The sequence below is a fragment of the Canis lupus genome, chromosome 9 (genome assembly GCF_011100685.1).
Source record: "Canis lupus familiaris isolate Mischka breed German Shepherd chromosome 9, alternate assembly UU_Cfam_GSD_1.0, whole genome shotgun sequence".
Taxonomy (NCBI): Eukaryota; Metazoa; Chordata; class Mammalia; order Carnivora; family Canidae; genus Canis; species Canis lupus.
In genome coordinates this window covers 12,571,578-12,594,019 of record NC_049230.1, presented here as the reverse complement: position 1 = coordinate 12,594,019, position 22,442 = coordinate 12,571,578, and the positions used below count along the sequence as shown (strand labels likewise).

General features: G+C 35.0%; 1 protein-coding gene across 4 annotated transcripts in view; it reads left to right on the top strand.

Annotated features, from left to right (window-relative positions):
* Positions 1 to 22,442, top strand: part of CEP112 (centrosomal protein 112) — a 399,815-nt gene that overhangs the window by 223,788 nt on the left and 153,585 nt on the right. The gene's annotated exons all lie outside the window — the stretch shown is intronic.

Sequence of the window (22,442 nt, the reverse complement as noted above, 5' to 3'; positions counted from 1 at the left end):
CTTACAAGCATTTTTCTGTAGGTTTTGAAAATCCATTGGTATCATGATCTTGATCTTGTTAAATGTTGTCTTTTAGTTTATCTTAAAAGTGTTTTAAGACCAGTGTGCCTGTAGTTAAGTGTATAAATATCTAAGATGTGTAACTTAGACCTCATAACTGTCTAGTTTTATCAGATGCAAGAATATAATGTTGAAAGAGTTTAACATTACATCTATTAAGATAAATTCTTAAAAATGATAGTCTAGGTGTTCCTGGGTGGCTCAATTGGTTGAGCTTCTGACTCTTGATTTCAGCTTAGGTCATGATCTCATTGGTCATGAGATCAAGCCCCAAGTTGGGTTCTGCTCACAGTGGGGAGTCTGCTTGAAGATTCTCTCCCTCTGTCCCTACCCCCCCACACACACTCTCATTTTCTCTCTCTCTAAAATAAATAAGAATAGGTCCCCTGCAGCGTACCCCCCCACACACTTGTACTCTTGTGCACTTGTGCGCTCTCACTCTCTCAAATGAATACATAAAAAAACCTTAAAAAAAAAGAAACTATATATACCTTTTGAATATACACTTGAATATATTTAGGGACAACCTTTTTTATCCTCTTACAGAGCTTCAGCTAAAAAAATTCACAAAAATATTAATAAAAGTAATTTTAAAGTGAAACAGCCAATTTATTACAAATTAACAAATATATATTTTATGTTTATTAGCAGAGGCAAATAATACCGCTACGGATTTAGTTAGTGCATTTTTTTCTAGTTATTTGCATTGGCTTTGCCCACAAAATATTTCCTTACATTAGGTAGATTCATTTTATGAATAGAGAAGTGAAACAGCAAGTAACAGCAGGTCATGAACAAAAATGCAAATTGTTATAGTACATTTAGTTAAAGTTTCTCTATCTCTGGGTTGCTGTGTTGATGTCAAAATCATCAAGGATGCTTTCCCAAGTAGAGTAGATTAAGAGCGATGTAACCTCGGGGCACCTGGCTGGCTCAGATGGTTAAGCGTCTGCTTTCAGCTCAGGTCACGATCTTGGGATCCTGGGATGGAGCCCCACGTCTGGCTCCTGCTCAGCAGGGAGCCTGCTTTACCGTCTCCCTTTGCCATTCCCCCTGCTTCTGTCCTCTTTCTCTCTCTCTCAAATAAATAAATAAAATCTTAAAATAAAAAAAAGAGTGAGGTAGCTTCCCTCTCTCTTCTGACACTGTATGCTAAACATAATACCAGTATTCTGACACCTAAGATATCTTGGGGAGGCCCACCTGAGCAATGACGCTATCCTTTACGGTCAAGTTGGCTGGGGAGGATACTGTGCTACTCTGCTAGAGAGATGTACCACCAATACTTTCATGGCTTGAGAATGGATTTCCTAGACACTTATCTTGAGCTTCTTTCGAAATCCCCAGAACTAGATCTATCAAGAATTGTATGCAGTTATTGAAAGGAATATTAAACTAGATATCCTCACTTATAATCTGATGCTTAGGTTGGGGGGAAGGCTGAAATAATAGTACAGTTTTTCAGATTATTGACTTACATATTTTTATTGCAATTACAAATGCGGTTTACATGGTACCGACTTAAAACATATTTGATCCTTCTGTATTTCTGCATATATTTATAGAATTAGTTATACCAAGTGCACACAACACATAAAAAAGTATGCATAATGATAAAACAGGTTGCATCAGGTCCATTCTGAGACAGGCAGTCATGGAGTGAGCTTCACCTTTCACAGAGGGTAGGACTCCTTTCTCTTTCATCAGCTCATTGTTATCAAGTCAACGATTTGTGCTTCTGAGTGTTCTAGATTTTCTTATGTTTAATTAGGCAGCCAAAACTTGCGAATACTTTGCTTTAAAAAAGTCATATGGTTGTTAGCATAGTAATCAGTATTTTCTGAATGGCACTAGTATAATGTGTGGGCTTTTGTGACCAAAGTGTGTATAGGATGTTTGAATAGAGTGGCTAATGCAAAATCGGCAGAAAACATAGGTCAAACTTTGTTTTCCCAGAACAGGGAAGTAAGTGGAGAGTATTGAAATCTGCTTTCCAATTACTTGAATGTCATTCTTTTAGAAGAAGGCTTCTAGTGAAGAAGGATTCAGCCTGAATTTATTTTTCTTCCAAGGGCAAATAGGTTGCCTGTCACTCCTGGAAACACTCTGTCAAGAAATAGTTTTAAGTATTTCTAGATGCTGCAAATAACATCTTCCCAGCATGTAGTCCTCCTGATAACTCTGATGTTGCACCAGAATGAACTGTGGATAATATGTCTGTTTTGGCTTTTTAATACTCATATTTTACATTCTCCAGATGAGATTACTAAAAGTGGTGTTTGAAGACTAGGTCTTTTTAAACATTTTTTATTTAAATTTGATTTAGTCAACATATAATATAGTATCAGTGTCCAAGGTAGATTTAGTGATTCATCAGTTGCGTATAACACCCAGTGCTCATTCCATCATGCGCCCTCCTTAATGCCTGTCACCATTACCCATCACTCTACCCCTCACCCCTCCAGCAACCCTCAGTTTGTTTCTTACAGTTAAGAGTCTCTTATGATTTGCCTCCCTCTATGTTTTTATCTTATTTTATTTTTCCTCCCCTTCCCCTTAAAGACAGTATCTTTTTAGGGCCATCATTCTCAAGTAGAGTATTTCCACTCTTTTAATTCCATTTGAGTCTAGAAAATTTATAAAAATTTATATTTTGTGCTTCTGTTAATTATTTATATAGTTTAATTTATAACATAAATGCCCCTATACAATCATTTCATGTCTAGTAGACATTTCATTTGCAAATTTCCAAAGTGGGCCAATGTGTTAGGAACCCTCTTATTTCCCTTTTAATTTTAATCTAAACTAAAAGCAATTTGCTGCGGGTTTTTATTCACTTTCCTCAAGACCTATTTTCAAATAGATGGTTTGGGTGGTACTTTTAGAATAACACTAGAAATTTCAACATCAGTTATGAGTTTTTAGCAATATCGTCATTACTCACAGAAAAACAAATGCAGCCATAACGTTTGCCAGTTCGTGTGACTCATTACATGTTCTACTCCTTTTGAAGCTTTTTTCTGCAGATAGGCATGTAAATTACTGGGGCTTTTCTTTTGTATTTTTACCCTTCTTTTTTTTTTTCTTTCCCTCCACCTAGAACGTTCCCTGCTTTTGCAAGTAAAAATAAATTTCCTTTCTTAAGTCCTTTGTAATATATTCCCAAACTGAATATTTGTTGTTCTAAAATTTTTATCCAAATTAAAATTTTTCTTGCCTTTCCTATATGCTAAACTTTGTCCTCTCTTTCATTACATAATTTAGTAGTGTCCTTGCACACAGCAGTACCGCATTTTATTTTATTTTTGTGTATAGTATTCCTTCTAGAGCTAAGCTAGTCTCTTGGAATTTGGGGGAATTCTAGCCCGTCTATCCTACGAGTTGGAGAGGAGATATTTTCACTGAACCACAAGGTGGGCTAATGATTTTATTTTTAATTAGTAGATGTAATAACTGTAGAACAGGAGTCTAAAAGCACAAATGTCCTTTAAATATACCAAATGCGGGATCCCTGGGTGGCGCAGCGGTTTGGCGCCTGCCTTTGGCCCAGGGCGCGATCCTGGAGACCCGGGATCGAATCCCACATCGGGCTCCCGGTGCATGGAGCCTGCTTCTCCCTCTGCCTGTCTCTCTTTCTCTCCCTCTCTCTGTGACTATCATAAATAAATAAATAAAAAATAAATAAAATAAATAAATATACCAAATGTGCCTATCAGATGCCCATGAAATTTTCGAATTGTTTAAAAGTACATCTGCTGGCTCTTAGTTCTAAACATTTCTCAGTCATTTAAGGGATTTAAAACAGATTTTCCATTTGATAAAACATAGACATTATGATTCAAGAAAGTTCTGTTTGCAGCTTAGATGCAGCAGGTTAAAAATAGAAAATACGCTGTCCTAGGAATCTAAAGACCCAGTTCCTTATGCAGACTTTAATGTGACTACTGCATCCATTAATATTCTTTTTTTCTACTTTTATCAATTATCTGTCTTTACTGTAGCATATATGAGCACATTTTAAAAGCTTTAGCCCTATAAAAATACTATAAAATAAAAACTTTTATTAAAATTACCTTATGTATAAAATGATTTTATAATATGTGGTTTAATTTGAAATTATTAATTTCCAAAAAACATTAAAAGGCATAGTATATGTCAGATATAATTATATGGTAAAATAAGCTTTCCATTTTTACTACTTATATGACTTTTGTTTTTAAAATGACAATAAATAAAATATATCAGGTAAGATATACATGATACAAGTTTATACATAGTATAAGTTTATTCTCTAAGATAGATACATTAAACCTTTACAAGGTATTATTTTTTGACTGATCCAACAGTATTTTCCTAATATGTTCTACTACTTTTTGTTACATATGCTGTCCTCTCTTAAATTGAATATCCACTTTCACATCAATACTATATAAATTTTTTCAATTCTATATATTTAATAAAGTCTGAGAAATTCATATTTCATTCAGTGTATTTCTTTCTTTAAAAAAACATTTTATTGTGGTAGAGTGAAAGTTCTAGAAGAGTAAGAGTCTGAAGTTTTGCTTCAGAAATAACTGGGACATAGGAGTGATCTACAACCAAATATAACAAAGAAACCTGTTATCTGTATTTTAATTTTTAAAATATAATAGTTGATACTAAAAATGTATAATGATATAAACAAATGGTAGCTATATTATATACTAGATTACATATCATAACTAACAGTAATCTGTATTTTCAAACCTAGTCATCAGGGTTTTTCTCAAACTTATTTTTTAAAAAGGCATAGGCTTTTTCCTTATTAGCCAGAAGCTTCAACACCAAAAGTTAATCTCCTAGTATTTCAAAGATCTCAGTGAGAGACATATATTCAAAGACAAATTATGGATGTTTACATAAGACACATTTAAATTAAGAAATAGAGAAGAAACAAAGCTAAGTTACTCTGTAATAAACACCTACTTATTAAAGCAAAAGGAAGAGGTAAGGAGAATTTAAATGTATATGCTCCATAAAAATAAATAGCAGATAGGAAGGATTTTTTTTCTGAAATTACTTTAAGGATATCCATCTGGTCACCATAGATGAACCCCAGTCCCTTTATACATTTATGTTCCTTAGAATGCTAATTGATGTTTACTATAATGCCCTTGAATTATTTTATGGTCCTGGAATATTTCCAAAGTCTTCAAAGAAAGATTAAAGTATTATAAGTATATACATAGCAACTTGCCCTCCTGAATAGGGTGCACTTCCAATATGTGATACTTGCAATTAGTTCATTGTCTCAGGTCTACCAGCCATGCAGACCAACTGCCCTGGTGCTTCCTGTCTGAGGTAAAATGAAAGGACCAAGTGAATAAAAGATGAAAAACATAACCTATCAAGGCCGCTTAACTGCAGGATATAGGAGTGCTCTGACCTTTTCTGCATGATGTAACCAGCCAAGAAATTAGATGGGCATTTCTTCAAATCTTTACCTTTCTGTGAGGTTTTCATTCCTGTGGCATTTATGTGTAACTTCCTTGAAATGATGAAGTTGCAAACAGTGTTTTACTGCCTGCCCTATACCCCACAGAGATTAACAGGCACATCTCAGCCCTTCCACTCTATCCTAATTCATGTAAGAAATACAGGTGTGTTTGAATTCTGTGTGCTCTTGCTCTTGAAGCCTGTATGAAGCAGTTATACTAGCTAACCCAAAATTATCCACTTCTATACCAGAATACTTCCTAACTCTAACTCTGTCATCAGCCAAAGAATGTCTAAGGAGGGCAGGAGAATGATGTCAGGGCCCCTGTTCTTAGGGTCTTACCCTTTCATTTGGAAGGAAATTTCCAGTGAGGAGGAGGTTAGGAGTTTGGACTATTTCTCCTGAAATGGAATCCCAAACCATTTCCTCTGAGAGGTCTACCTCCTTGATAAACCTTGTTATAAATGAGAACATAATTCTTCAGAAATGGACACCGAAGCCTCATTAGTAGGTACGGCCTTCCAGCTCCTGAATATGTGATTTGGTGGGGTAATGGATGTTTAGATGCATGGACATACAGATGGACAAACCAATGACTGACATAGCTGGACAGAGATCTATGAACTACTTACTAAGGGTCACAAGTCTTGAAAGACGTGAGACCTATGCCAAAGCAAGAGTTCACCTGGAGGTACTCACCATTCTTTGAATAACTCTGCCTCAAACCATTCTGAATTCAAATCTCCCACCTTTTTATTACTTTGTTTCTTTTTAATTCTATCTTTCCATATTGTCTGACCCTACTACTGCCTGAGCCATGGTGTTCATTACACACCAGTTGTCCTGCCTCAGAACAATGCTGATTCGTGTTTAACTGTTGCATTTATTAAACACAGTAATCATATGTCATTATTTCTGGTACTTTTTTGAGAGACAAAAGCAGTGTTTTCTTACAAGGTTAAATTCTCTTTTATGCTGAAGTTTCTGTGGGAGCTATTTACAATAGAAAATTCTATTGCATTTGATATTTATAAAATATGTTTGAAAATCAAAAGACCATACTTTAAAATAGTGTCTTTTCTTTGAGTCTTTAAGCTTAAATCCAAATATTTATTTATCATATCCAGCGTAATTAAAAAAGAGAAATTGTTTAGATGTTTTATATGACTTAATAAGTTTGGTGGCCTTAATATCAAATATAAATAACTAAAAATGTATTCTAGAACTCATATTGTTCTAAAGAAAATGTATTAAAGATTTTTGTGTAATAATGAAAGGTAAAGAATGATGAAGTAATGTGACATTCAATGACATAAATGAAATCAAGGGTCCTCTATGAAAAATGCACAATAAAAAGAAAAATCATCATAGGATTGTGCATTTCCATAATACAGACTATCTTAAAAATAATTATTGTATTAAATTTTTAAAAATTATTCCTTATTAGAAGCCTTCTCCTTGCCATCTAGGCATAAAAACATCTGCATTATTTTTTAAAAAGGTTATTGCGTTAAATCTTACATGTACAAAAATATGTCATAAATAATATTAAGACACACTGACCACCCAGGTTAAGAATTAGAACACTGCTAAAACCATTGTCTCTAACCAGATGGTCCTTCCTTTCCTGTGTTCCCAGGATCTGCCCCAGAGGCAACCTCTGGCCTTAATTGTGTGTTGATGGTTACTGAATGTTTTTTTCAGGACAGCTTTATCACATATCTGTCCCTAAACAATATGTTGTTCGCTTTTGCTTGTTTCTGAACTTTATAAAAATGATTGCATATTGTAGGTAATCCATGATTTGAATTTCTCTCTTAATAGTTTATTTTGAAGATTCACCCCTTCTTTTATGTGCAGTTCTAGTTTATTCATTTCTCTGGATATAATATCCCATTATGATGGGAAGTCAATTAATGTGATACACAGTTTGGTCACCTCTAGTTATGTAGTTTTAAAAACTCCACTATGCATATTCTTGGACATGTTCCTGGTATACATGTATAAGAATTTCTCTTTAAAATGTTGGGACATAGCTCATGAAAATGTTCAACTTTTCTAGGTAGTGCCAAATTAATTTACAATAAGGTTTTGTCACTTTACCCTCCCATCATGTGTGTCCTTGCCAACACTTGGTAGTATCAGACTTCTTAATTTTTGCAAATATAGTGATTGTAAAATGATATGCATTTTCTGATGACTGCTGAGGTTGGGCACCTTTTCATAACTTTACTATTAAATTTTTTTCTTTTATAAAGTTCCTGGTCATGACTTTTTTCATTTCTCTATTACAGAGAATTATGTCTCTGTATTTATTGGTATGCTTCACAAATTCTAGATACTGTTCTTTCATTAATTACATGTTAGAAATCTCCCCTTTTAACTTTTTATTTTTTCATTCTTTATGGTGTCTTTTGAGGAATAGAGGTTTTTAATCATATGGTCTCATTTATCAATCTTTTTTAGTGCCTGTTGAGTTATATTTAAGAAATCCTTCCTTACCTTGAAGTAAAAAAACCCTTTCCTCATATTTTAAAAAATGTCATCTTTCGCATTTGGTCTCTGATTCACTATACATTGATTTTTAGAATATTAGCCTTATTAAGTAAGATATAATTTCCATGTCATACAATTCACCTATGTAAAGTGTGCTATTGAGTGGGTTTCAGTATGGTTCACAGAGTTGTACAACCATCACCTCCTCTCAAAAAACGTACTTATTAACAGTTAGCCATCTCCATTTTCCCCACAACACTCTGGCACTAGGCGACCACTAATCTAAATTCTATCTCTCTAGATTTGCTTGTTCTGGCTATTTCTTATGAATAGAATCATATAATACGTGGTCTTTTGTGACTGGCTTCTTTCATTCGTGATGTTTTTAATACAGCCTGTATTAGTTCTCCATTCTTTTTTTTTTTTTTTTGCTAAATAATATTCCACTATTTGTCTGTACTATAGTTATTCATTCATCAACTGATGGACAGTTTGTTTCTGCTTTTTGCTGTTATAAATAATGCTGCTATGAACATTTACATACAAGTGTTTGTGTGGAGATATGTTTTATTTCTCTTTAGTATACACCTAGGAGTAGAGAGAATTGAGTTTTGTCTGTTGTGTAAGGTAGGGATCAGATTTCATTCTTTCCCATATGAATAATTTCTTGTCTTAGCACAGTTTTTAAGCTGGTTCATCATTGCCCCCCCGCCAAAGCATAATACCAGCTCTGTCCAAAGTAACCTTGTTTCTAGGTTCACTATTACCCTCCATTAGTCAAGATGTTTCTGTTCTTTATGCTAATACTACATGGTATTAATTTCAGTAACATTATTTTAGGCCCTGATATGTGGTATGGAATGTCACACCACTTGTTCTTCTGTAGGAGTATCATGGTACTGTGCTCATTCTACACATTTTAGGTTCAGCTTGTCGTTTCTTGGAAGCTTTTGTTGAAATTTTAATTAGACTTGCATTGATGCTATTGATCAGTCTGGGGAGAACGATGGAGAGACTTTCCATCACCATGGTGTATCTCCCAGTTATTTCGATCTTCTTTAATGTCTTTCAAAAGGCTTATAATTTTTTCTTTAAAGTTTTGCACATCTTTTGGTAGACTTGTTTCTGATACTCTTGTATTTGTTATAGTTACATATGGTGTTTATAATTTTTTTACTGGTGTGTAAAAATTACAAATCATTTTTAAGCATAGATCTTTAACTCAAGCACCTTTCTAAACTCTATTATTTCTAATAATTTGTAGATTCATTTTGCATTTTCTCTGTAGATAATTATAGGATTCATGACCACAGACAGTTTGTTTTCACTTTTTTTTTCTTGCCATATACTTATCAGTACAAGTAGTGGTAGGCATTTTTTTCTTCTTTCTGATTTTAAAAGTCTGCAGCTTCACAATAAATAATGAATAAAATTTGCTGAGCTTCTGGTAAATACCTTTCATCTGGTTAAGAATTGTCTCTTCTGGGACACCTGGGTGGCTCAATGGTTGAGCATCTGCCTTTGGCTCTGGTCATGATCCTGGGGTCCTGGGATCAAGTTCTGCATCGGGCTTCCCACAGGGAGCCTGCTTCTCCCTCACCCTGTGTCTCTGCCTCTCTCTCTCTCTCTCTGTGTGTGTGTGTGTCTCTCAAGAATAAATAAATAAAATCTTAAAAAAAAAAAGAAAGAATAGTCTCTTCTATTCCTATTTGGCAAGTGCTTCTGTCATGGACTTTTTTCAAATGTTTTCCTGTTTATTGTGATAACCATAAGACTTTTTTCTTTTAATACATTAATGGAATAAATCATATCATAGATTAATTTTTTACCATTACACCAACAATACTATGTCCCATCCAATTTTTAAAAAAGATTTTATTTATTCATAGAGAGAGAGAGAGAGAGAGAGGCGCAGAGACACAGGCAGAGGGGGAAGCTGACTCCATGCCGGGAGCCCAATGTGGGATTCCATCCCGGGTCTCCAGGATCACACCCTGCACTGAAGGCGGCGCTAAACTGCTGAGACACCCGGGCTGCCCCCATCCAATTTTTAAGTGATGTATTAATGCTGGCTTAAATTTGCTAATGATTGTTGAGAGTGATCAATCTGAAATTTCCTTTTTTAGACATTTTAAATTGATGTTATGCTAGCCTTATAAATTGAGTTGCTGACTAATCTTTTTCTGTTCACTGAAAGAATGAATATGAGTGGATCATTTGTTTCTTAATAATTTGGTAGATCTAGGGGTGCCTGGGTGGGTCAGTCGGTTAAGTGTCTGACTTCGGCTCAGCTCATGATCCCAGGGTCCTGAGATGGAGCTCCGAGTTGAGGTCCCTGCTCAGTGGGATGCTTCTCCCTCTCCCTCTACCCGCCCCTGACTTGTGCTAACACTCTCATACTCTCTATCTCAATTAAATAAATAAATAAAATTTAAAAAATGATAATTTGGTAGATCTGGCCAGTAGAGCCATCTGGGCTTGATATTTCATTTCTGGAAAGATTTTGACTACTGTTTAAATATTTCTAATGGATACAGGATGATTCACATTTTCCAATTTTTAAGCCAGTTTTGGTAAATTTTTATAGTTTATAAATTTTTCCATTTCATTTAAATTTCATATTTATTGGCATTGATAGATTTATGAGGAATGTTAAACTTCTCTTGCATTCTCTATAACATGGCAATTACATATTTTATTTGTATACATTACTGGACTTGGCTTACTAATACTTTATTTAGGATTTTATGTCTGTGTTCATGAATGAGTTGGCATATAATTTTTATTTCTCTTGCTATTCTTGTCATCCTTTGGTATCAATATCATGATTTCTGAAATAGTTTGAGAGTACATTTCTGTATACTCTGCAAGAGGTTATAAAGACTAGAATGATCTATCTTCTGGGAAATTTTTTTAGAACGTACTTGGAAATTATGTAAGCTTAGAGTTTTCTTTGTAGGAAGATTTTTCACTATTCTTTCAATTTACTAGTTAGATTATTTTATTTTATTTCTTATTTTTGGCAGTTTAGGTTTTCCTAGGAATCTATTTCACTTTGGTTCTCCAATGATTGGCATAATATTTTTATGGTATACCCTTTTTAATCTGTGATGGATTTGTAGTATTTTTTTTTAATTTTAGTGACTATCTCTTTTTTTCCAGGTAATATTGCCACAACTTTATTTTCAGCCCCAATATTGTTTATTTGTGCCTTCTTTCTTGTTTCCTTTATCAGTCTTACCAGAAATTGTTTAATTTCTTAAATTGGCTTTTTATTAACAATTGGACTTTTAAAAATAGATAGCATGTTGTGGCTATATATTTCCTTCACTTTAGTTTCATCCTTCAGGATTTGGTAAATAATATTTTCATTATCAGTCATTTCTGAGAATTTTAATTTAAATGTTATAAATTTATTTTTATTGGGAAATATGTTAATATCAATCAATTTAAAAGTTACAAAAATAGATACAGTAAAATATCTCCCATGCACCCTGACTGTTTCCACTAACTCCCTCATGAAAAAAAAATGAAAAAAATGAAAAAAAAATGTTTTTGGTCTTCTTCCAGAAATCAATTCTAAGTACTTTAGTTTTTATCTTAATTTCATTTTGAACTATAAGGTATTTCTTTCTTTATTTTAGAAAGAGAATGTGGTGGGCGGGTGGGCAAAGGAAAGAGAGAATCTTAAGCAGACTCCACACCCAGCACAGAGAGAGCCAACACAGGACTTCATTTCACCTTCCTGAGATCATGACCTGAGCCAAAATTAAGGATCATACACTTAACCAACTGAGTCACTTAGGCGTCCTGAGACATGAGTTACTTAAAGTGTATGTTTAAAATTTTGAAGTATGTAGGGAATTATTTTGGTTTTGTTCTTACTATTTTTGTCATGGTTCCAAATTTAATTGCAATCGTGTTAAGAATGGTTTTTGATACCACCATTGTTTTTGCAGTATGCTGACATTTAGGTTTTATGCTTGTATGTGTGTGTGTGTGTGTGTGTGAGAGAGAGAGAGAGAGAAGAGAGAGAGAGATGAAATCTACTAGAATGGTGAATTTTTCCATTTTCCCCTGTAGTTCCAGTAAATTTGTTGTATATATAATCTGAGTTTGTTTTATCACATGTATATAGTTTAGATGTATCTCTTTGGTGAATGAAATCTTTAAAAATAATAATTTAATGATACTCTATTTTGACAGTATCTTTGGTTAATATTTTACTGGCATAACTTTTTCCATTTCCTTAGTTTCAGTTTCTTCATGTCTTCAGTATGTCTCATTTAAAAAATGGATGAATTTTGATTTGTTTTAAAAATCTGAACTATCACACTCTTTTAGGTAGTAATTTTGGTCCATTTACACTTGTTGCAATTATTAATAGACCTTACTTTTTTCATCTTTCCCCCTTTTTTCTATGCTTCTTTCTTACCCTTTTTAAAATAGATTTTATTTTAAAAACATTTTTAGATTTACAGAGAAATTGAGAAGATAATATAAAAAGCTCCCATACATATGCCTTGTACCCAGTTTCCCCTATTACTAACATCTCATATTAATATGATACATTGGATATAACTATGCACCAATATTGATAAATCACCTTTAACTAAAATCCATACCTTATTCAGATTTGCTTAGTTTTTAACCTAATGTCATTTTTTTGGTTCCAGGATCCCATCTAGAATATAACATTACATTTAGTTGTTATCTCTCCTTAGTCTCCTCTGCTATGATAGTTTGTCAGATTTTCCTTACTTTTGAGGACTTTGACAGTTTTGAGGAGTAACCATTAGGAATTTGTAAAATACCCTTCATTATAATTTGGAATTCTTCTGCAAGGAAGATTTGTTTATTCTCCCTCATTTTATTAATTTATTAAATCATTTATAGAGTATATTTTCATGGATATTTATTTTATTCTTTGGATATAGTCTAATCCTTTTTTCTCAAATTGTTCCAGCATTGGCCATTGGGAGGTCTTTCAGTTGGTTCCTGTATCAGCTGGTTCCATCCAGCGAGATGTTTGGATTCATCTTATGTATTTCCTGCCCATTCTTAGAATCAGTCATCTGTCCAAGGGCCACTGGTTCCTTTTATTGAAGAATGGTACTAGAACCCAAGATCTGGATGTTTGGTGTACTTGTTGCTACTGGGATGTAATTTACTGAATGTATTCTGTTTTTCCCTCACTTTGCCTGCTTTTAAGTTTTTCTCTTTGTCTTTTGTGTTCTGCCATTTCATTACCTAATATATAAATGTGGAGCTCTTTCCTTCCATTCCTTCCTTCCTTCCTTCCTTCCTTCCTTCCTTCCTTCCTTCCTTCCTTCCTTCCTTCCTCCCTTCCTTCCTTCCTTTTTTATCCTGGTTGATATTTATTCAACTCACTATTTCTGTGGATTTTTGCTTTTTCCCGTTCTGGAAAATTTTCAGTCATTTTTACATATGCTTTGTATCTTCTCTTCTCTGTCCCCTCCTTCTAGGAACTCTAGACGTATGTTAGATATTTTTATTTTACCTTCCAGAGCTTTAAACATCTCACTTATAGTTATTGTCTTCTGATACTAATATGTTGTATCCCTAGTAATTTATTAAGATCTTCCTTCTCTTTCACTATTTTTTGCTTCTGCTATGTTTAAACTGCTTTAACTCATCTATTCTTTTATTCAAAAACCTTATTTTTTGGAATTTATATTTTTTTCCCCTCAAATCTAGCAATTTTTGCATAATCTCTTCTGATTTACTAATTTTGTGATTCCATCTTTTGTTTTTTAAAATATTTAAGACATAATTATTTTATCTTATTTTCTGATAATTCTCATATTTGAAGTGCTTGCCAGTGGAAATCTATTTTTGCTGACTCATACCAATGATGTTTTGTTTTTTTTTTTTCTTTTCTGGATTCAGTAATTTTTCTACTATGAGCTCATTTTTGGTTTATCTTAATTTATGGAAAACTTGGAGACATTAAACCAAAGAAGCTTTTCTCCAGAGGGAATTTGTTTTAGCTTCAGGCAGGAGTAAATAACACTATGGAACTGGAACCACTTTAGGCCTATTCTAGGCTCTCTGACTTAATTCTGTGGAATCATGTTCAGCTCCCATATCCCTTGTCCCTGAAGCTGCAGTACCAATAAGGACATTTGTCTTCAAAGATGTCTTGCCATTTGGGTATGCTTACTGCTCATTATCCTATTTTTGGCCCATGTAGTTTATATATGTGTGATTTTTGTTTTGTTTGGTTTTCCCTTTGGATTTTTCCCTTACTTCCTATGAGCAAAGAAAGAAAACATTGTATTTTATACAGAATCTGGTTGTTTCATCTCGAGAGGGCCTCTCAGAATATCTAATTACCAAACTACCTGAAATAACCATCCTAAACCACCAATATTCCTGTCTCTTCCTTGCCTTCAACACACATTTAGTTGCTTAGCCCTTTTAATTCTACTTCTGAAATTGTATCACCCATTCTTGTCTGCTGGCCTTCTCCTCCCTGGTATCTCTAACCCATTATAGAAACCCATTCCACTTTAATCTTTCTTAATACAAATTCAGTGGTATTTCTTCTCTTACTATCCCCATATACTCCTCTCTAGCATCCAGTTGAGGTATCTTATTGGTCTTCCAGTGCCTTGGTTTAATATCTTCAATGTGTGCAGCAAATCTCTCTTTTCTGAGATTTCCCCTATCCTTTGATGTTCTGTTTTTCTTCTTCCGTGCAACTCATTCTTTCTGCCTGAAATGTCCTATATTTGTCCCTGACCCCAAGTGGTACTAATTTGTCTCTTAAAGTCCACCTCAGATGCATTCAATTTTATTCAGTTTTCCAGAATTCTTCCTAGCTCAAAAAAAAACTGTTCCCTCTTTTGAACTTTTATGGCACTTTGTCTTCTCTTCTGGCTCTATGCCGTGTGTGTGTGTGTGTGTGTGTGTGTGTGTGTGTGTAGCTTATATATCACAGTCGCAAGTCTTTAGGAAAATTTTTTTTCTAGAAGTCACTTACAATGGCTTCTACATCATAGATGCTAACAAATAGTGAATTATATATAATTATAAATTAAAGAGTAGCACATTGGAAATATTTCAGCCAGTAGTGGTGATTGCTCATAAACTTTCTGTGAAAGTACAGAGTAACCTAATACATCAACTTATTAATGTATTGTTATTCCAAGATTACCTATAGAATAATTTTTCAATTTGCAAGATAGTCCAAATGATTCTTTCTTAACCATGAATGTGTTCCCAATTTAGCTACATTTTGCTTTCATAATTTGTATTTTTAAATTTTGTTTGGGACTGCTTTGATGATAATCCTGGCAATCCATAATCATTTATTAGGTGTTTCAAACTCTCAATTCTTCTGCCAAAATTATCAGATTCAGGGTGCTTTCAAGAGTCATTAGCTTTCCAAGGAAATTGGTGTGCATGTTTAGTGTTTTGGTGGGGTTTATTGTAATTCATCTTTTTATTATAAAATACACATAACATAAAATTTACCATCTTAACCATTTTGAAGTGTTCAACTTAGTGGCATTAAATACATTCACATTGTTGTGCACCCATCACCACATCCATCCTCAGAACTCTTATAAAATTCAAACTCTATGCCCTTTAAACGGTAATCCTCCAATCCTTCCCCCAGCCCCCAGCAACCACTATTCTACTTTCTGTCTTTATGATTCTGACTACCTTAAGCACCTCAAGTAAGTGGAATCAACAGCATTTGTCTTTTGGTGAGTGGCTTATTTCACTTAGCATAATGTCCTCAAGGTTCATCCATGTTGTAGCATAAGGCAGAATTTTCCTTCTTCCTTTAAGCTGAATAATATTGCTTCGTATGCAGAGACCACACTTTGCCTATCCATTTATCTGTTGATGGACATTTGGGTTGCTTCCATGTTTTCTGGTCTGTATGTTTTTAACTGTTAATTAAAATCAGCTTGATTAAAAGTTGTCCTTACAAAACATTATATGGTCTCATTCATTTGGGGAATATAAAAAATAGTGAAAGGGATTATAGGGAAAAGGAGAAAAAATGAGTGGGAAATATCAGTGAGGGAGACAGAACATGAGAGACTCCTAACTGGGAAACGAATAAGGGGTGGTGGAAAGGGAAGTGGATGGGGGTTAGGGTGACTGGGTGACAGGCACTGAGGGGGGCACTTGACGGGATGAGTCCTGGGTGTTATGCTATACGTTGGCAAATTGAACTCCACTAAAAAAAAAGTTGTCCTTACAGTGTTTCCTACAGATACAGCCTTTATTAATTTGTAAAATTTCTTTGTAATTCTACTCTTTTATATCAGTCAGACAGATGAAGCTTTCTAGCTCACTATTTATAATATTAAAGAAAAATGAACACATCTATTCTAGATTGATCTTGGCAGTTCCATCACTGTAGTTATCAGCACATGCTAAGGACTGAAATATTAAATACCCCAGGGAAGTCTTCAGCATTAGGTTCTTTCATTTAATGTTTATTTCTTCCATAATTAGTTGATACATTTACATTTTTCATTATAGTTTTTCTATTTGAAAACCATCATTGGACTAGTGCCAGTTTATACCAATGTGCCAGCAATTTAAAATACCGTCCTTAAATTATCATCACATTCCTAGTCAACTAATGAAAATATACAAAATTATGAAGTACAGCAGTAGCAAGGGTGTGGAGAAACAGGCCCATGTATCCACATTGTTCACACTAGAAATGGATTCATTGTTTCTGTAGAACAATCTGGAAAAAAAAGTTAGAAAGCTATTCTTTTGACCAAAGAATTTTGATAATATAACCTAAAAGCAAAATACCAGTGTAATTTATTCATAGATGTCTCATATATAATAATGACTAATGGGAAAAAGACAAATATCCAAGAATAATATGATTAAGTAAATTACAATATCCTGCAATGATGAAATATCAAAGAGCCACTAAAAGTGACAAATACACTAATAAAAAGGCAATGAAGAAGTAAAATTAGGTATAGGAAAAGGCAAAGTAAGACCCAGACAGTGATGATACCATTAAAAATATTTTTACGTACTTTGACAAAGATAGAAATTGAGTTTGAGTTGGTGTCAGTGGTTTTGGAAAGCAAACTTTTTTGCTCATTTTTTATTTTTAATAAAGACATTATGACCTTGCAACTGTGGGAGGCAATGTTGTTCTAATCATAGAGGTGCACAATAAGAATAAATTAATAAAATACAGTAAGTTTCATTCTTTATAAAAAGTTCTTACTAGTTTGATACAGTATAGTATGTGATAAAAAACAAAGGCTTTCAAATCAGACTAACTTAGATAAAATCTTTGCATGTCTCTTTTTCTTGGACTACATGTCTTAGTCTGTTTTGGCTTCTATAACAAAATACCACAGGCTGGGTGGCTTATAAATAACAGAAATTCATTTGTCACAGTTCTGGAGGCTGGGAAGTCAAAGATCAAGGCACCAGCATGGTTGTGTTCTGATGAGGACCCTCTTCTTGGTTCATAGCTAGCACTTTCTCACTGTATCCTCACATGGTGGAAAGGGCAAGGGGTCTCTTAGTTCCTTTTGAAAAGGCGCTAATCCCATTTTATAAAGGCACTAATTACATTCTAAAGACCCAAGATGACCTGTGTCCTTAAAAGAAGAGGAAAATTTGGATCCAGAGACACAGATACACAAAAAAGCCATTTGAAGTTGGCGCAGAGATTGGAATGATGTGTCTACAAACCAAGGAATACCAAGGATTGCAAGCAGAAATGAGAAACTAGAAGGGAGGAGTGGAACAGATTCTCTCTCTCAGCCTTCAGAAGGAATCATCCCTGCCAGCACCTTGATCTCAGACTACTAATCTCTAGAACTGTGAGAGAGTAGTTGGCTGTTGCATTAAGCCACCTAGTTTGGGGTACTTGTGATCGCAGCCTCAGGAAACTAATATGCCCCATATGCTTGAGAATTAAGAAATATGCTTCTAAATGGTTTATATAAATAAACCATTTATATAAATAAACCAGAAAATAATAAAGGAAGTTAAAAAATATTTTGAGCTGAATGATAATACTATTTATCTACACCTGAGAGATTAAACCGATACAGTAGTTGGAGGCGGATTATAGTCTTAAGTCAATAAATCAGAAAATAAGAAAGGGTGGGGGTGACTGGGTGATGGGTACTGAGGGGGGCACTTGATGGGATGAGCACTGGGTGTTATTCTATATGTTGGCAAATTGAACACCAATAAAAAATTATTAAAAAAAAAAAAAAGGACAAGAAGAAAGTATAAAGATAAATGAGTTAGGGACACCTGAGTGGCCCAGCAGTTGAGCATCTGCCTTTGGCTCACAGCGTGATCCCAGGGTCCTGGGATTGAGTCCCACATCAGGCTCCTTACATGGAGCCTGCTTCTCCCTCTACCTGTGTCTCTGCCTCTCTTGCTGAGTCTCTGATGAATAAGTAAATAAAATCTTTTTTTTCAATAATTTTTTGTTTTGTATATTTTTTATTGGAGTTTGATTTGCCAACACATAGCATAACACTCAGTGCTCATCCTGTCAAGTGCCCCCCTCAGTGCCAGTCACCCAGTCACCCCATGCCCCTGCCCACATCCCCTTCCACTACTCCTTGTTCGTTTCCCAGAGTTAGGAGTCTCTCATGTTCTGTGACCCTCTTTGATATTTCCCACTCATTTTTTCTCCTTTCCCCTTTTTTCCCTTTCACTATTTTTTATATTCCCTGAATGAATGAGACCATATAATGTTTGTCCCTCTCCGACTTACTTCACTCAGCATAATACCCTCCAGGTCTATCCACATGGAAGCAAATGGTGGGTATTTGTCATTTCTAAAGGCTGAGTAATATTCCATTGTGTATATAGACCACATCTTCGTTATCCATTCATCTTTCGATGGACACCGAGGCTCCTTCCAGTTTGGCTATTGTGGACATTGCTGCTATAAACATTGGGGTGCAGGTGTCCTGGCGTTTCACTGCATCTGTATCTTTGGGGTAAATTGCCAGTTCGTAGGGTAACTGTATTTTGAACTCTTTGAGGAACCTCCACACAGTTTTCCAGAGTGGCTGTACCAGTTCACATTCCCACCAACAGTGCAAGAGGGTTCCCCTTTCTCCACATCCTCTCCAACATTTCTTGTTTCCTGTCTTGTTAATTTTCACCCTTCTTACTGGTGTGAGGGGGTATCTCATTGTGGTTTTGACTTGTATTTCCCTGATGGCAAGTGGTGCGGAGCATTTTCTCATGTGCTTGTTGGCCATGTTTATGTCTTCTTTGGTGAAATTTCTGTTCATGTCTTTTGCCCATTTCATGATTGGATTGTTTGTTTCTTTGCTGTTGAGTTTAATAAGTTCTTTATAGATCTTGGATACTAGCCCTTTATCTGATATGTCATTTGCAAATATCTTCTCCCATTCTGTAGGTTGTCTTTTAGTTTTGTTGACCGTTTCTTTTGCTGTGAAGAAGCTTTTTATCCTGATGAAGTCCTAATATTTCATTTTTGCTTTTGTTTCCTTTGCCTTCATAGATGTATCTTGCAAGAAGTTGCTGTGGCCAGGTTCAAAAAGGGTGTTGCCCGTGTTCTCCTCTAGGATTTTGATGGATTCTTGTCTCACATTTAGATCTTTCATACATTTTGAGTTTATCTTTGTGTATGGTGCAAGGGAGTGGTCTAGTTTCGTTCTTCTGCACATGGCTGTCCAATTTTCCCAGCACCATTTATAGAAGATACTGTCCTTTTTCCAGTGGATAGTCTTTCCTGCTTTGTCGACTATTAGTTGACCATGGAGTTGAGGGCCCATTTCTGGGTTCTCTGTTCTGTTCCACTGATCTATGTGTCTGTTTTTGTGCCAGTACCACACTGTCTTGTTACAGCTTTGTAGTACAACCTGAAATCCAGCATTGTGATGCCCCTGGCTCTGGTTTTCTTTTTCAATATTCCCCGGGCTATTCGGGGTCTTTTCTGATTCCACACAAAGCTTAAGATTATTTGTTCCAACTCTCTGAAAAAAGTCCACAGTATTTTTATAGGAATTGCATTAAATGTGTAAATTGCCCTGGGTAGCATTGACATTTTTACAATATTAATTCTTCCAATCCGTAAGTATGGAATAGTTTTCCATCTCTTTGTGTCTTCCTCAATTTCTTTCAGGAGTGTTCTATAGTTTATAGGGTATAGATCCTTTACCTCTTTGGTTAGGTTTATTCCTAGGTATCTTATGCTTTTGGGTGCAATTGTAAATGGGATTGAGTCCTTAATCTCTCTTTCTTCAGTTTCATTGTTAGTGTATAAAAATGCCACTGATTTCTGGGCATTGATTTTGTATGCTACCACACTGCCAAATTGCTATATGAGTTCTAGCAATCTTGGGGTGGAGTCTTTAGGGTTTTCTATGTACAGTATCATGTCAACTGCAAAGAAGGAGAGTTTGATTTCTTTGCCAATTTGAATGCCTTTTATTTCTTTTTGTTGCCTTATTGCTGAGGCTAGGACTTCTAGTACTATGTTGAATAGCAGTGGTGAGAGTGGACATCCCTGTTGTGTTCCTGATCTTAGAGGAAAGGCTCCCATGAGAATGATATTTGCTGTGGGCTTTTCATAGATGGCTTTTAAGATGCTGAGGAATGTTCCCTCTATCCCTACACTCTGAAGAGTTTTGATCAGGAATGGATGCTGTATTTTGTCAAATGCTTTTCTCTGCATCTATTGAGAGGATCATATGGCTCTTGTTTTTTCTCTTGTTGATATGATCTATCACGTTGATTGCTTTATGAGTGTTGAACCAGCCTTCCATTCTGGGGGTAAATCCCACTTGGTCATGGCGAATAATCTTCTTAATGTACTGTTGGATCCTATTGGCTAGTATCTTCTTGAGAATTTTTGCATCTGTGTTCATCAGGGATATTGGTCCATAATTCTCCTTTTTGGTAGGGTCTTTGATTTTGGAATTAAGGTGATGCTGGCCTCATAAAATGAGTTTGGAAGTATTTCATCCCTTTCTGTCTTTCAGAACAGCTTTAGTAGAATAGGTATTGTTTCTTCTTTAAACGTTTGATAGAATTCCCCTGGGAAGCCATCTGGCACTGGACTTTTGTGCCTTGGGAGGTTTTTGATGACTGCGTCAATTTATTCCCTGGTTATTGACCTGTTCAGGTTTTCTATTTCTTCCTGTTCCAATTTTGGTAGTTTGTGGTTTTCCAGAAATGTGTCCATTTCTTCTAGATTGCCTAATTTATTAGCATATAGCTGCTCATAATATGTTTTTAAAATCGTATTTCCTTGGTATTGGTTGTGATCTCTCCTTTTTCATTCGTGATTTTATTAATTACAGTCTTTTGTCTTTTGTTTTTAGTAAGGCTGGCTAATGGTATCTATCTTATTAATTCTTTCAAAGGACCAACTCCTGGTTTTGTTGATCTGTTCCACAGTTCTTCTGGTCTTTATTTCATTGAGTTCTGTTCGAATCTTTATTAACTCTCTTCTTCTGCTTAGTGTAGGTTTTATTTGCTGTTCTTTCTCCAGTTCCTTTAGGTGTGAGGTTAGCTTGTGTATTTGAGTTTTTTCCAATTTTTTGAGGGATGCTTATATTGCAATGTATTTCCCTCTTAGGTCTGCTTTTGCTGTATCCCAAAGATTTTGAACGGTTGTATCTTCATTTTCATTAGTTTCCATGAATCTTTTTAATTCTTCTCTAATTTCCTGGTTGACCCTTTCATCTTTTAGCAGGATGCTCTTTAACCTCCACATGTTTGAGTTTCTTCCAAATTTCTTCTTGTGATTGAGTTCAAGTTTCAAAGCATTATGGTCTGAAAATATGCAGGGGACAATCCCAATCTTTTGATATCGGTTGAGACCTCATTTGTGACCCAGTATGTGGTCTATTCTGGAGAAAGTTCCATGTGCACTTGAGAAGAATGTGTATTCAGGTGCATTCAGATGTAAAGTTCTATAAATATCTGTGAAATCCATCTGGTCCAGTGTATCATTTAAAGTTCTTGTTTCTTTGGAGATGTTGTGCTTAGAATATATGTCATTTGCAGAAAGTGCCATGTTGAAGTCTCCCAGTATTAGAGTATTATTATCTAAGTATGTCTTTACTTTGGTTATTAATTGATTGATATACTTGGCAGCTCCCACATTAGGGGCATAAATATTCTTGATTGTTAGGTCCTCTTGTGGGATAGATCCTTTAAGTATGATTATAGTGTCCCTCTTCATCTCTTACTACAGTCTTTAGGATAAACTAATTTATCTGATATGAGGATTGGTACCCCAGCTTTCTTCTGAGGACCATTTGAATGATAAATCGTTCTCCAACCTTTCATTTTCAGGCTGTAGGTGTCCTTAGGTCTAAAATGAGTCTCTAGTAGACAGCAAATAGATGGATGTTGCTTTTTTATCCAGTATGAA